This window comes from Falco peregrinus, chromosome Z, assembly GCF_023634155.1.
Source record: "Falco peregrinus isolate bFalPer1 chromosome Z, bFalPer1.pri, whole genome shotgun sequence".
Lineage (NCBI taxonomy): Eukaryota > Metazoa > Chordata > Aves > Falconiformes > Falconidae > Falco > Falco peregrinus.
In genome coordinates this window covers 27,430,293-27,447,359 of record NC_073739.1, presented here as the reverse complement: position 1 = coordinate 27,447,359, position 17,067 = coordinate 27,430,293, and positions in this window count along the sequence as shown.

Sequence of the window (17,067 nt, the reverse complement as noted above, 5' to 3'; positions counted from 1 at the left end):
CGGACAGAGACAGGCACAGGGACAGGCACAGGGACAGGGACAGGGACAGGCACAGGGACAGGCACAGGCACAGGCACAGGCACAGGGACAGGGACAGGCACAGGGACAGGCACAGGCACAGGTACAGGGACAGGGACAGGCACAGGCACAGGGACAGGCACAGGGACAGGGACAGGGACAGGCACAGGCACAGGCACAGGGACAGGGACAGGGACAGGGACAGGGACAGGGACAGGCACAGGGACAGGGACAGGGACACGGACAGGGACAGGGACAGGGACAGGGACAGGGACAGGCACAGGCACAGGGACAGGCACAGGCACAGGGACAGGGACAGGGACAGGGACAGGGACAGGGACAGGGACAGGCACAGGCACAGGGACAGACACAGGCACAGGCACAGGCACAGGCACAGGGACAGGCACAGGCACAGGCACAGGGACAGGGACAGGCACAGGCACAGGGACAGGCACAGGCACAGGGACAGGGACAGGGACAGGCACAGGCACAGGGACAGGGACAGGCACAGGCATAGGCACAAGGACAGGCACAGGGACAGGGACAGGGACAGGGACAGGCACAGGGACAGGGACAGGCACAGGCACAGGCACAGGGACAGGCACAGGCACAGGGACAGGGACAGGGACAGGCACAGGCACAGGGACAGGGACAGGCACAGGGACAGGGACAGGGACAGGCACAGGCACAGGCACAGGCACAGGCACAGGCACAGGGCAGGGACAGGCACAGGCACAGGCACAGGGACAGGCACAGGGACAGGGACAGGCACAGGCACAGGCACAGGCACAGGCACAGGGACAGGCACAGGGACAGGAACAGGGACAGGCACAGGGACAGGGACAGGCACAGGCACAGGGACAGGGACAGGCACAGGGACAGGCACAGGCACAGGCACAGGCACAGGGACAGGGACAGGGACAGGGACAGGCACAGGGACAGGGACAGGCACAGGGACAGGGACAGGGACACGGACAGGGACAGGCACAGGCACAGGGACAGGCACAGGCACAGGGACAGGCACAGGGACAGGCACAGGCACAGGGACAGGCACAGGGACAGGGACAGGGACAGGGACAGGGACAGGCACAGGGACAGGGACAGGGACAGGCACAGGGACAGGGACAGGCACAGGCACAGGCACAGGGACAGGCACAGGCACAGGGACAGGGACAGGGACAGGCACAGGCACAGGCACAGGGACAGGCACAGGGACAGGGACAGGCACAGGCACAGGCACAGGCACAGGCACAGGCACAGGGCAGGGACAGGCACAGGCACAGGCACAGGGACAGGCACAGGGACAGGGACAGGCACAGGCACAGGCACAGGCACAGGGACAGGCACAGGGACAGGAACAGGGACAGGCACAGGGACAGGGACAGGCACAGGCACAGGGACAGGCACAGGCACAGGGACAGGCACAGGCACAGGCACAGGCACAGGGACAGGGACAGGGACAGGGACAGGCACAGGGACAGGCACAGGGACAGGGACAGGCACAGGCACAGGGACAGGCACAGGGACAGGGACAGGGACACGGACAGGGACAGGGACAGGCACAGGGACAGGCACAGGCACAGGGACAGGCACAGGGACAGGCACAGGCACAGGGACAGGCACAGGGACAGGGACAGGGACAGGGACAGGGACAGGCACAGGGACAGGGACAGGGACAGGCACAGGCACAGGCACAGGCACAGGCACAGGCAAAGGCACAGGCACAGGGACAGGGACAGGCACAGGGACAGGCACAGGCACAGGCACAGGGACAGGGACAGACACAGGCACAGGGACAGGGACAGGGACAGGGACAGGGACAGGCACAGGGACAGGCACAGGCACAGGGACAGGGACAGGCACAGGCACAGGGACAGGGACAGGGACAGGCACAGGCACAGGCACAGGGACAGGGACAGGCACAGGGACAGGGACAGGGACAGGGACAGGGACAGGCACAGGCACAGGCACAGGCACAAGCACAGGCACAGGCACAGGGACAGGGACAGGGACAGGGAAAGGGACAGGGACAGGCACAGGCACAGGGACAGGCACAGGCACAGGGACAGGGACAGGGACAGGGACAGGCACAGGCAGAGGGACAGGGAAAGAGACAGGGACAGGGACAGGCACAGGGACAGGGACAGGGACAGGCACAGGGACAGGGACAGGGACAGGGACAGGCACAGGCACAGGGACAGGCACAGGGACAGTCACAGGCACAGGCACAGGGACAGGGACAGGGACAGGCACAGGCACAGGGACAGGGACAGGCACAGGCACAGGGACAGGGACAGGGACAGGGACAGGGACAGGCACAGGCACAGGGACAGGCACAGGCACAGGCACAGGGACAGGGACAGGCACAGGCACAGGGACAGGGACAGGCACAGGCATAGGCACAGGGACAGGCACAGGGACAGGGACAGGGACAGGGACAGGCACAGGGACAGGGACAGGCACAGGCACAGGCACAGGGACAGGCACAGGCACAGGGACAGGGACAGGGACAGGGACAGGGACAGGCACAGGCACAGGGACAGGCACAGGCACAGGCACAGGGCAGGGACAGGCACAGGCACAGGCACAGGGACAGGCACAGGGACAGGGACAGGCACAGGCACAGGCACAGGCACAGGCACAGGGACAGGCACAGGGACAGGAACAGGGACAGGCACAGGGACAGGGACAGGCACAGGCAAAGGGACAGGGACAGGCACAGGGACAGGCACAGGCACAGGCACAGGCACAGGGACAGGGACAGGGACAGGGACAGGCACAGGCACAGGCACAGGCACAGGCACAGGGACAGGGACAGGGACAGGGACAGGCACAGGGACAGGGACAGGCACAGGCACAAGGACAGGCACAGGGACAGGGACAGGGACACGGACAGGGACAGGCACAGGCACAGGGACAGGCACAGGCACAGGGACAGGCACAGGGACAGGCACAGGCACAGAGACAGGCACAGGGACAGGGACAGGGACAGGGACAGGGACAGGCACAGGGACAGGGACAGGGACAGGCACAGGCACAGGCACAAGCACAGGGACAGGCACAGGGACAGGGACAGGGACAGGCACAGGCACAGGGACAGGCACAGGGACAGGGACAGGCACAGGCACAGGCACAGGCACAGGCACAGGGACAGGCACAGGGACAGGAACAGGGACAGGCACAGGGACAGGGACAGGCACAGGCACAGGGACAGGCACAGGCACAGGGACAGGCACAGGCACAGGCACAGGCACAGGGACAGGGACAGGGACAGGGACAGGCACAGGGACAGGCACAGGGACAGGGACAGGCACAGGCACAGGGACAGGCACAGGGACAGGGACAGGGACACGGACAGGGACAGGGACAGGCACAGGGACAGGCACAGGCACAGGGACAGGCACAGGGACAGGCACAGGCACAGGGACAGGCACAGGGACAGGGACAGGGACAGGGACAGGGACAGGCACAGGGACAGGGACAGGGACAGGCACAGGCACAGGCACAGGCACAGGCACAGGCAAAGGCACAGGCACAGGGACAGGGACAGGCACAGGGACAGGCACAGGCACAGGCACAGGCACAGGTACAGGCACAGGGACAGGCACAGGCACAGGCACAGGGACAGGGACAGACACAGGCACAGGGACAGGGACAGGGACAGGGACAGGGACAGGCACAGGGACAGGCACAGGCACAGGGACAGGGACAGGCACAGGCACAGGGACAGGGACAGGGACAGGCACAGGCACAGGCACAGGGACAGGGACAGGCACAGGGACAGGGACAGGGACAGGGACAGGGACAGGCACAGGCACAGGCACAGGCACAAGCACAGGGACAGGCACAGGGACAGGGACAGGCACAGGCACAGGGACAGGCACAGGGACAGGGAAAGGGACAGGGACAGGCACAGGCACAGGGACAGGCACAGGCACAGGGACAGGGACAGGGACAGGGACAGGCACAGGCAGAGGGACAGGGAAAGAGACAGGGACAGGGACAGGCACAGGGACAGGGACAGGGACAGGCACAGGGACAGGGACAGGGACAGGGACAGGCACAGGCACAGGGACAGGCACAGGGACAGTCACAGGCACAGGCACAGGGACAGGGACAGGGACAGGCACAGGCACAGGGACAGGGACAGGCACAGGCACAGGGACAGGGACAGGGACAGGGACAGGGACAGGCACAGGCACAGGGACAGGCACAGGCACAGGCACAGGGACAGGGACAGGCACAGGCACAGGGACAGGGACAGGCACAGGCATAGGCACAGGGACAGGCACAGGGACAGGGACAGGGACAGGGACAGGCACAGGGACAGGGACAGGCACAGGCACAGGCACAGGGACAGGCACAGGCACAGGGACAGGGACAGGGACAGGGACAGGGACAGGCACAGGCACAGGGACAGGCACAGGCACAGGCACAGGGCAGGGACAGGCACAGGCACAGGCACAGGGACAGGCACAGGGACAGGGACAGGCACAGGCACAGGCACAGGCACAGGCACAGGGACAGGCACAGGGACAGGAACAGGGACAGGCACAGGGACAGGGACAGGCACAGGCAAAGGGACAGGGACAGGCACAGGGACAGGCACAGGCACAGGCACAGGCACAGGGACAGGGACAGGGACAGGGACAGGCACAGGCACAGGCACAGGCACAGGCACAGGGACAGGGACAGGGACAGGGACAGGCACAGGGACAGGGACAGGCACAGGCACAAGGACAGGCACAGGGACAGGGACAGGGACACGGACAGGGACAGGCACAGGCACAGGGACAGGCACAGGCACAGGGACAGGCACAGGGACAGGCACAGGCACAGAGACAGGCACAGGGACAGGGACAGGGACAGGGACAGGGACAGGCACAGGGACAGGGACAGGGACAGGCACAGGCACAGGCACAAGCACAGGGACAGGCACAGGGACAGGGACAGGGACAGGCACAGGGACAGGGACAGGCACAGGCACAGGGACAGGGACAGGGACAGGGACAGGCACAGGCACAGGCAGAGGCACAGGGACAGGCACAGGGACAGGGACAGGCACAGGGACAGGCACAGGCACAGGCACAGGCACAGGCACAGGCACAGGGACACGGACAGGGACACGGACAGAGACAGGCACAGGGACAGGCACAGGGACCGGGACAGGGACAGGCACAGGGACAGGCACAGGGACAGGCACAGGCACAGGCACAGGCACAGGCACAGGGACAGGGACAGGCACAGGGACAGGCACAGGCACAGGGACAGGCACAGGCACAGGTACAGGGACAGGGACAGGCACAGGCACAGGGACAGGGACAGGGACAGGGACAGGCACAGGGACAGGCACAGGCACAGGCACAGGGACAGGCACAGGGACAGGGACAGGCACAGGCACAGGCACAGGCACAGGCACAGGCACAGGCACAGGGCAGGGACAGGCACAGGCACAGGCACAGGGACAGGCACAGGGACAGGGACAGGCACAGGCACAGGCACAGGCACAGGCACAGGGACAGGCACAGGGACAGGAACAGGGACAGGCACAGGGACAGGGACAGGCACAGGCACAGGGACAGGCACAGGCACAGGGACAGGCACAGGGACAGGGACAGGGACAGGGACAGGCACAGGGACAGGCACAGGGACAGGGACAGGCACAGGCACAGGGACAGGCACAGGGACAGGGACAGGGACACGGACAGGGACAGGCACAGGCACAGGGACAGGCACAGGCACAGGGACAGGCACAGGGACAGGCACAGGCACAGGGACAGGCACAGGGACAGGGACAGGGACAGGGACAGGGACAGGCACAGGGACAGGGACAGGGACAGGCACAGGCACAGGCACAGGCACAGGCACAGGCAAAGGCACAGGGACAGGGACAGGGACAGGCACAGGCACAGGCACAGGCACAGGCACAGGCACAGGGCAGGGACAGGCACAGGCACAGGCACAGGGACAGGCACAGGGACAGGGACAGGCACAGGCACAGGCACAGGCACAGGCACAGGGACAGGCACAGGGACAGGAACAGGGACAGGCACAGGGACAGGGACAGGCACAGGCACAGGGACAGGGACAGGCACAGGGACAGGCACAGGCACAGGCACAGGCACAGGGACAGGCACAGGGACAGGGACAGGCACAGGCACAGGCACAGGCACAGGCACAGGGACAGGGACAGGGACAGGGACAGGCACAGGGACAGGGACAGGCACAGGCACAAGGACAGGCACAGGGACAGGGACAGGGACACGGACAGGGACAGGCACAGGCACAGGGACAGGCACAGGCACAGGGACAGGCACAGGGACAGGCACAGGCACAGAGACAGGCACAGGGACAGGGACAGGGACAGGGACAGGGACAGGCACAGGGACAGGGACAGGGACAGGCACAGGCACAGGCACAAGCACAGGGACAGGCACAGGGACAGGGACAGGGACAGGCACAGGGACAGGGACAGGCACAGGCACAGGGACAGGGACAGGGACAGGGACAGGCACAGGCACAGGCAGAGGCACAGGGACAGGCACAGGGACAGGGACAGGCACAGGGACAGGCACAGGCACAGGCACAGGCACAGGCACAGGCACAGGGACACGGACAGGGACACGGACAGAGACAGGCACAGGGACAGGCACAGGGACCGGGACAGGGACAGGCACAGGGACAGGCACAGGGACAGGCACAGGCACAGGCACAGGCACAGGCACAGGGACAGGGACAGGCACAGGGACAGGCACAGGCACAGGGACAGGCACAGGCACAGGTACAGGCACAGGCACAGGCACAGGCACAGGCACAGGGACAGGCACAGGGACAGGCACAGGCACAGGCACAGGCACAGGCACAGGCACAGGCACAGGCACAGGGACAGGGACAGGGACAGGCACAGGCACAGGCACAGGGACAGGGACAGGGACAGGGACAGGCACAGGGACAGGGACAGGCACAGGCACAGGCACAGGCACAGGCACAGGCACAGGGACAGGCACAGGGACAGGGACAGGCACAGGGACAGGGACAGGGACAGGGACAGGCACAGGCACAGGCACAGGGACAGGGACAGGCACAGGGACAGGCACAGGCACAGGGACAGGGACAGGCACAGGCACAGGGACAGGCACAGGGACAGGGACAGGGACAGGAACAGGGACAGGCACAGGCACAGGGACAGGCACAGGCACAGGGACAGGGACAGGGACAGGCACAGGGACAGGGACACGGACAGGGACAGGCACAGGCACAGGCACAGGCACAGGGACAGGGACAGGGACAGGGACAGGGACAGGGACAGGGACAGGCACAGGCACAGGCACAGGCACAGGGACAGGCACAGGCACAGGCACAGGCACAGGCACAGGGACAGGGACAGGGACAGGGACAGGCTCAGGGACAGGGACAGGGACAGGCACAGGCACAGGCACAGGCACAGGCACAGGCACAGGCACAGGCACAGGCACAGGGACAGGCAGAGGGACAGGTACAGCGACAGGCACAGGCACAGGGACAGGCACAGGCACAGGGACAGACACAGGGACAGGGACAGGGACAGGGACAGGGACAGGGACAGGCACAGGCACAGGGACAGGGACAGGGACAGGGACATGCACAGGGACAGGCACAGGGACAGGGACAGGGACAGGGACAGGGACAGGCACAGGGACAGGGACAGGCACAGGCACAGGGACAGGGACAGGGACAGGCACAGGGACAGGCACAGGGACAGGGACAGGCACAGGCACAGGCACAGGGACAGGCACAGGCACAGGGACAGGGACAGGGACAGGGACAGGCGCAGGCACAGGCACAGGGACAGGGACAGGGACAGGCACAGGCACAGGGACAGGCACAGGGACAGGGACAGGGACAGGAACAGGGACAGGGACAGGCACAGGGACAGGCACAGGCACAGGGACAGGGACAGGGACAGGCACAGGGACAGGGACAGGGACAGGGACAGGCACAGGCACAGGCACAGGCACAGGGACAGGGACAGGGACAGGGACAGGGACAGGCACAGGCACAGGCACAGGCACAGGGACAGGCACAGGGACAGGCACAGGCACAGGCACAGGGACAGGGACAGGGACAGGGACAGGCACAGGGACAGGGACAGGGACAGGCACAGGGACAGGGACAGGGACAGGGACAGGGACAGGCACAGGCACAGGCACAGGCACAGGGACAGGGACAGGGACAGGGACAGGCACAGGGACAGGCACAGGGACAGGGACAGGGACAGGCACAGGCACAGGCACAGGCACAGGGACAGGCACAGGCACAGGGACAGGGACAGGGACAGGGACAGGCGCAGGCACAGGCACAGGCACAGGGACAGGGACAGGCACAGGCACAGGGACAGGGACAGGCACAGGGACAGGCACAGGGACAGGGACAGGCACAGGGACAGGGACAGGGACAGGCACAGGCACAGGGACAGGGACAGGGACACGGACAGGCACAGGCACAGGCACAGGCACAGGCACAGGCACAGGCACAGGGACAGGCACAGGCACAGGGACAGGGACAGGGACAGGGACAGGGACAGGGACAGGCACAGGGACAGGCACAGGCACAGGGACAGGGACAGGGACAGGGACAGGGACAGGGACAGGGACAGGCACAGGGACAGGCACAGGCACAGGCACAGGGACAGGGACAGGGACAGGGACAGGCACAGGGACAGGGACAGGGACAGGCACAGGCACAGGGACAGGCACAGGGACAGGCACAGGCACAGGCACAGGCACAGGCACAGGGACAGGGACAGGGACAGGGACAGGCACAGGGACAGGGACAGGGACAGGGACACGGACAGGGACAGGCACAGGCACAGGGACAGGGACAGGGACAGGCACAGGGACAGGGACAGGCACAGGGACAGGCACAGGCACAGGCACAGGCACAGGGACAGGGACAGGGACAGGCACAGGGACAGGGACAGGCACAGGGACAGGGACAGGGACAGGGACAGGGACAGGGACACGGACAGGGACAGGCACAGGGACAGGCACAGGCACAGGGACAGGCACAGGCACAGGGACAGGCACAGGGACAGGCACAGGCACAGGCACAGGGACAGGCACAGGCACAGGGACAGGCACAGGGACAGGCACAGGGACAGGGACAGGCACAGGGACAGGCACAGGGACAGGGACAGGGACAGGCACAGGGACAGGCACAGGCACAGGGACACGGACAGGGACAGGGACAGGCACAGGCACAGGGACTGGGACAGGGACAGGCACAGGGACAGGGACAGGGACAGGCACAGGCACAGGCACAGGCACAGGGACAGGCACAGGCACAGGGACAGGGACAGGGACAGGCACAGGCACAGGCACAGGCACAGGGACAGGGACAGGGACAGGGACAGGCACAGGGACAGGGACAGGCACAGGCACAGGGACAGGCACAGGGACAGGGACAGGCACAGGGACACGGACAGGGACAGGGACAGGCACAGGCACAGGGACTGGGACAGGCACAGGCACAGGCACAGGGACAGGCACAGGCACAGGGACAGGCACAGGGACAGGGACAGGGACAGGGACAGGCACAGGCACAGGGACAGGGACAGGGACAGGCACAGGCACAGGCACAGGCACAGGCACAGGCACAGGCACAGGCACAGGCACAGGGACAGGGACAGGCACAGGGACAGGCACAGGCACAGGCACAGGCACAGGCACAGGGACAGGGACACGGACAGGGACACGGACAGAGACAGGCACAGGGACAGGCACAGGGACAGGGACCGGGACAGGCACAGGGACAGGCACAGGGACAGGCACAGGCACAGGGACAGGGACAGGCACCGGCACAGGGACAGGCACAGGTACAGGGACAGGGACAGGCACAGGCACAGGCACAGGCACAGGCACAGGCACAGGGACAGGGACAGGCACAGGCACAGGCACAGGCACAGGGACAGGGACAGGGACAGGGACAGGGACAGGCACAGGGACAGGGACAATGACACGGACAGGGACAGGCACAGGGACAGGGACAGGGACAGGGACAGGCACAGGCACAGGCACAGGGACAGGCACAGGGACAGGGACACGGACAGGGACAGGCACAGGCACAGGCACAGGCACAGGCACAGGGACAGGCACAGGGACAGGGACAGGGACAGGCACAGGCACAGGCACAGGCACAGGGACAGGGACAGGGACAGGGACAGGCACAGGGTCAGGGACAGGGACAGGCACAGGGACAGGCACAGGCACAGGGACAGGGACAGGCACAGGGACAGGCACAGGCACAGGCACAGGCACAGGGACAGGGACAGGCACAGGCACAGGCACAGGGACAGGGACAGGCACAGGGACAGGCACAGGCACAGGGACAGGCACAGGCACAGGGACAGGGACAGGGACAGGGACAGAGACAGGGACAGGGACAGGCACAAGCACAGGGACAGGGACATGGACAGGGACAGGCACAGGGACAGGCACAGGGACAGGGACAGGGACAGGCACAGGGACAGGGACAGGGACAGGCACAGGGACAGGCACAGGCACAGGGACAGGGACAGGGACAGGCACAGGGACAGGGACAGGGACAGGGACAGGGACAGGCACAGGCACAGGGACAGGGACAGGCACAGGGACAGGGACAGGGACAGGCACAGGCACAGGCACAGGGACAGGCACAGGGACAGGGACAGGCACAGGGACAGGGACAGGGACAGGCACAGGGACAGGCACAGGCACAGGGACAGGGACAGGGACAGGGACAGGGACAGGGACAGAGACAGGGACAGGGACAGGCACAAGCACAGGCACAGGGACATGGACAGGGACAGGCACAGGGACAGGCACAGGCACAGGGACAGGGACAGGTACAGGGACAGGGACAGGCACAGGGACAGGGACAGGGACAGGCACAGGCACAGGCACAGGCACAGGGACAGGGACAGGGACAGGCACAGGGACAGGCACAGGGACAGGGACAGGCACAGGCACAGGCACAGGCACAGGCACAGGGACAGGGACAGGGACAGGGACAGGCACAGGGACAGGGACAGGGACAGGCACAGGCACAGGCACAGGCACAGGCACAGGCACAGGGACAGGGACAGGGACAGGGACAGCGACAGGCACAGGCACAGGGACAGGCACAGGCACAGGGACAGGGACAGGGACAGGGACAGGGACAGGCACAGGGACAGGCACAGGGACAGGGACAGGGACAGGGACACGGACAGGGACACGGACAGAGACAGGCACAGGGACAGGCACAGGGACAGGGACAGGGACAGGCACAGGGACAGGCACAGGCACAGGTACAGGGACAGGGACAGGCACAGGCACAGGGACAGGCACAGGGACAGGGACAGGGACAGGCACAGGCACAGGCACAGGGACAGGGACAGGGACAGGGACAGGGACAGGCACAGGGACAGGGACAGGGACACGGACAGGGACAGGGACAGGGACAGGGACAGGCACAGGGACAGGCACAGGCACAGGCACAGGCACAGGCACAGGGACAGGGACAGGCACAGGGACAGGCACAGGGACAGGGACAGGCACAGGCACAGGGACAGGGACAGGGACAGGGACAGGGACAGGGACAGGCACAGGGACAGGCACAGGCACAGGCACAGGGACAGGGACAGGGACAGGGACAGGCACAGGGACAGGCACAGGCACAGGCACAGGCACAGGGACAGGCACAGGGACAGGGATAGGGACAGGGACAGGGACAGGGACAGGCACAGGGACAGGTACAGGGACAGGGACAGGGACAGGGACAGGCACAGGGACAGGCACAGGGACAGGGACAGGCACAGGCACAGGCACAGGCACAGGCACAGGGACAGGGACAGGGACACGGACAGGGACACGGACAGAGACAGGCACAGGGACAGGCACAGGGACAGGGACAGGGACAGGCACAGGCACAGGCACAGGCACAGGCACAGGGACAGGGACAGGCACAGGCACAGGCACAGGCACAGGGACAGGGACAGGGACAGGGACAGGGACAGGCACAGGGACAGGGACAATGACACGGACAGGGACAGGCACAGGGACAGGGACAGGGACAGGGACAGGCACAGGCACAGGCACAGGGACAGGCACAGGCACAGGGACAGGGACAGGGACAGGGACAGGCACAGGCACAGGCACAGGCACAGGGACAGGCACAGGCACAGGGACAGGGACAGGGACAGGCACAGGCACAGGCACAGGCACAGGGACAGGGACAGGGACAGGGACAGGCACAGGGACAGGGACAGGGACAGGCACAGGCACAGGCACAGGCACAGGGACAGGGACAGGCACAGGGACAGGCACAGGCACAGGCACAGGCACAGGGACAGGGACAGGCACAGGCACAGGCACAGGGACAGGGACAGGGACAGGGACAGAGACAGGGACAGGGACAGGCACAAGCACAGGGACAGGGACATGGACAGGGACAGGCACAGGGACAGGCACAGGGACAGGGACAGGGACAGGCACAGGGACAGGGACAGGCACAGGCACAGGGACAGGCACAGGCACAGGGACAGGGACAGGGACAGGCACAGGGACAGGCACAGGGACAGGGACAGGGACAGGCACAGGCACAGGGACAGGGACAGGCACAGGGACAGGGACAGGGACAGGCACAGGCACAGGGACAGGGACAGGCACAGGCACAGGCACAGGGACAGGCACAGGGACAGGGACAGGCACAGGGACAGGGACAGGGACAGGCACAGGGACAGGCACAGGCACAGGGACAGGGACAGGGACAGGGACAGGGACAGGGACAGGGACAGGGACAGGCACAAGCACAGGCACAGGGACATGGACAGGGACAGGCACAGGGACAGGCACAGGCACAGGGACAGGGACAGGTACAGGGACAGGGACAGGCACAGGGACAGGGACAGGGACAGGCACAGGCACAGGCACAGGCACAGGGACAGGGACAGGGACAGGCACAGGGACAGGCACAGGGACAGGGACAGGCACAGGCACAGGCACAGGCACAGGCACAGGGACAGGGACAGGGACAGGGACAGGCACAGGGACAGGGACAGGGACAGGCACAGGCACAGGCACAGGCACAGGCACAGGCACAGGGACAGGCAGAGGGACAGGGACAGCGACAGGCACAGGCACAGGGACAGGCACAGGCACAGGGACAGGGACAGGGACAGGGACAGGCACAGGGACAGGCACAGGGACAGGGACAGGGACAGGGACACGGACAGGGACACGGACAGAGACAGGCACAGGGACAGGGACAGGGACAGGCACAGGGACAGGCACAGGCACAGGTACAGGGACAGGGACAGGCACAGGCACAGGGACAGGCACAGGGACAGGGACAGGGACAGGCACAGGCACAGGCACAGGGACAGGGACAGGGACAGGGACAGGGACAGGCACAGGGACAGGGACAGGGACACGGACAGGGACAGGGACAGGGACAGGGACAGGCACAGGGACAGGCACAGGGACAGGCACAGGCACAGGCACAGGGACAGGGACAGGGACAGGGACAGGCACAGGGACAGGCACAGGCACAGGCACAGGCACAGGGACAGGCACAGGGACAGGGATAGGGACAGGGACAGGGACAGGGACAGGCACAGGGACAGGTACAGGGACAGGGACAGGGACAGGCACAGGCACAGGGACAGGCACAGGGACAGGGACAGGCACAGGCACAGGCACAGGCACAGGCACAGGGACAGGGACAGGGACACGGACAGGGACACGGACAGAGACAGGCACAGGGACAGGCACAGGGACAGGGACAGGGACAGGCACAGGGACAGGCACAGGCACAGGCACAGGCACAGGGACAGGGACAGGCACAGGGACAGGCACAGGCACAGGTACAGGGACAGGGACAGGCACAGGCACAGGGACAGGCACAGGGACAGGGACAGGGACAGGCACAGGCACAGGCACAGGGACAGGGACAGGGACAGGGACAGGGACAGGGACAGGCACAGGGACAGGGACAGGGACACGGACAGGGACAGGGACAGGGACAGGGACAGGGACAGGCACAGGCACAGGGACAGGCACAGGCACAGGGACAGGGACAGGGACAGGGACAGGCACAGGGACAGGGACAGGCACAGGCACAGGCACAGGGACAGGGACAGGGACAGGGACAGGGACAGGCACAGGGACAGGCACAGGCACAGGCACAGGGACAGGGACAGGCACAGGGACAGGCACAGGCACAGGCACAGGCACAGGGACAGGCACAGGGACAGGGACAGGGACAGGGACAGGGACAGGGACAGGCACAGGGACAGGCACAGGCACAGGGACAGGGACAGGCACAGGGACAGGCACAGGGACAGGCACAGGCACAGGCACAGGCACAGGGACAGGGACAGGGACAGGGACAGGGACAGGGACAGGCTGCCACCGTGCGGCCTTGCCCGCAGCGAGGCAGGGAGCCACGGCGCGAGCGCACGCGGTACCAGTCCCCAGCGTCCGCGGAGCCAAGCGCAGGGAGCTGAGGCTCTAACAAACCGCCTTTGCCGGTGCAACAGCGTATCCGTGCCCTGCGCCCAGCCCAGCTCCTGCCTGGCCTGCTCAGCTTCTCCTCGGTCTGTAATCGCTGGGAGCGATAGATGATGCCTCTGGCCAGACAAACATTCAAATTCAGTCCGGGTGGGAACCCCATGTATTATTTACTGTGTATCACGGAAATTCTGCACCAAACATAGAACTCGGGTGTTTTTAGTCTTTTCTGTTGGGGCTTTCATCACTATGCCTGCCAGCTTTGTGAAGAGGCATGAATATTTTTTTCAGGATGTCTGGGAACTGACATGGTGCTATTTGCTTTGTACAGAAGGGGGAAGTGAGGCATAAAGAGATTAAAGGCATAAATTTTGAAAAAACATCAACTAATTTTAAGCACCGAGTTTGTGAAATCTGATTTATTCCCTTTTAACCCACTTCTTACGTAACACTTTATTCAAGGCACTGCTGCTTGCCACCAGGTGCTGCTCTGAATACCCCAGCTCTGCTGATGAAAGCGGAGATGCTTGTCAAGCATCCAGAAAAGCTGGATGTAAAATATGGAAGTAACAACTGTTCAGTGACAGAAAATTGTATCCGAGTGACCTGTGGACCATTGCACTAGCAACCTGCAGCTGGGCAGCACTGCCTGGCAGGCTGGGAACGCTGTTATTTCCTACGACCTGCCTTGTTTACCAGTGCAGCAGGGTTCCTGCAGATGCCTCGTCACGGTAACGCTTTGCACAGTGCCATGGTAAGATGGACTGCACACAGCTGCAGCCAGGAGCCCCGTGGGAAGATAAAGTGTCCTCAGAATCTGCAGCAATGCCTGCTACAATGGGACAAACAAGCAGACAGCTCAGGCAGCCTGACTGCACCTGTATTTGCAAACGTTGTCTTTTGTGTGCCAATAGGGAGGAAGAAAGAACTGACTGGAGAATGCATCTCTCAGGATTAACAGTTCCTGAATCAAATGTTTTAAAATCAAGTTAGTCTGGTTACTTCTATCTGGAAGAGCCTTCCTTTGCAAAGTAAAGCTTTTTGTGTACTGCTTTTCATCCCAAATGAATATACAGTTTGATTACCAATGTTTAAACAGTAGGCCAACAGGTCTTCTAGTATGTGTAGAAAGAGTGCAATACCCATTTCCTGAAGACACTGCCAAATCCTGTTTATTTGTGTTAATTTTAGCTTTCTGATCTAAAACTGTGCCTGGTCTTGATGATTTCTAACATGGCATTTCCTTCTGTTGAATTCACAGATGGGCTGGGCTGTATACTTCCAGGCCAACAGACAACGACACTGCTGATGAGCCTTGCTGAGTGTTCGCCACTTGATGAGACTCTACAGCTCATGTGTTTAATCTGTAGCTAGTCCACTAAATTAACTGAAAGCATCCACTCCATTCCAACCCAAAAAAATATTCCATTACATATTTTGGAAATACCAAGAAGGTTACTATGCAAAGATTTTGATGCTAGGTCATTACCGTATGGATTGTCTGCTGTAAAAGGTCACCCATACAGATGCTGCACCCAAGCAGGTGAGTAAAAGAAACTTATCTTGTTCTCAAAAGTAGAGAAAGCAAGAACACCTTAACACAGAATGGGCAAATGCCATACCAAAGTTCAGGAAGTATTCAAACAAGAGATTAAAGGTTTTCATTCCACTATAAAACACTCTGTTTGTACCCAGTCTTTCCACTAACAAGTTTTTTATGGTGTTTTTCATCAAACTGAGCTGGTAGTTAGCACTGTTAGCAAAATTAATGGATAAATGTTCACAATTGTGTGCTGGGAGGTATGAGGAAATGTACACTTTTTGTCATGCTGGACTCCCTTCTATTCCTCCTCTCTAAACAACTTGCCACAAGGGGTCACAAACTCTATTACAAACAATTTCTAAGAATTTTGTTATGAAATAGTCTTTTACTATTTTCCTGTTATAAATCAAACCTGTGCACCAGGGAAGAAATGTACAGATGGACATTCGTGTATTTGTCCAAGATGGTTAAGATACAAACCAAAAGTAGGCAGGTCACAACTCACTGTGGTCACATTTTGCTATGCCAAGGGTGCAAGTGGTTCCTCCCCAAGCACAGCATACTGCTTGCACTGTCTCAGGTTTCCTGTTGGGGTTTTTTCAGTTTCCATTATTGTTTTCCATGTCATTAGTTTGAAACACCTGTATTTTATTTCAGTGAACCTCCCACATGCAGATGAGGCCCCATTTAGGTGCACTGAAGAGGCAGTAACGCTTGCTTGTTAATAGAGTAGATCAAAATTACCAGGAAACCTGAATGATCAGCATCACCTAGTATGTTAAATGTTTCCTAGCCTTCCCATTCCCGTCACTGTAGCATCCCCTTTCTAGTGTAGCTGTTACAAGTACACAGCACTTGTGTTGCCCCAGAGCTCCCCCAGAAAACAGCCCTGCTGTACTGTCTGCAAATAAGGAACTGACCAGTTGAAGTGAAAAAAAAAAATAAATAAAAGGGGGGTGGGGGGATGGGGGGTCTCTGGTTTTCTTTTGTACCAAAAAA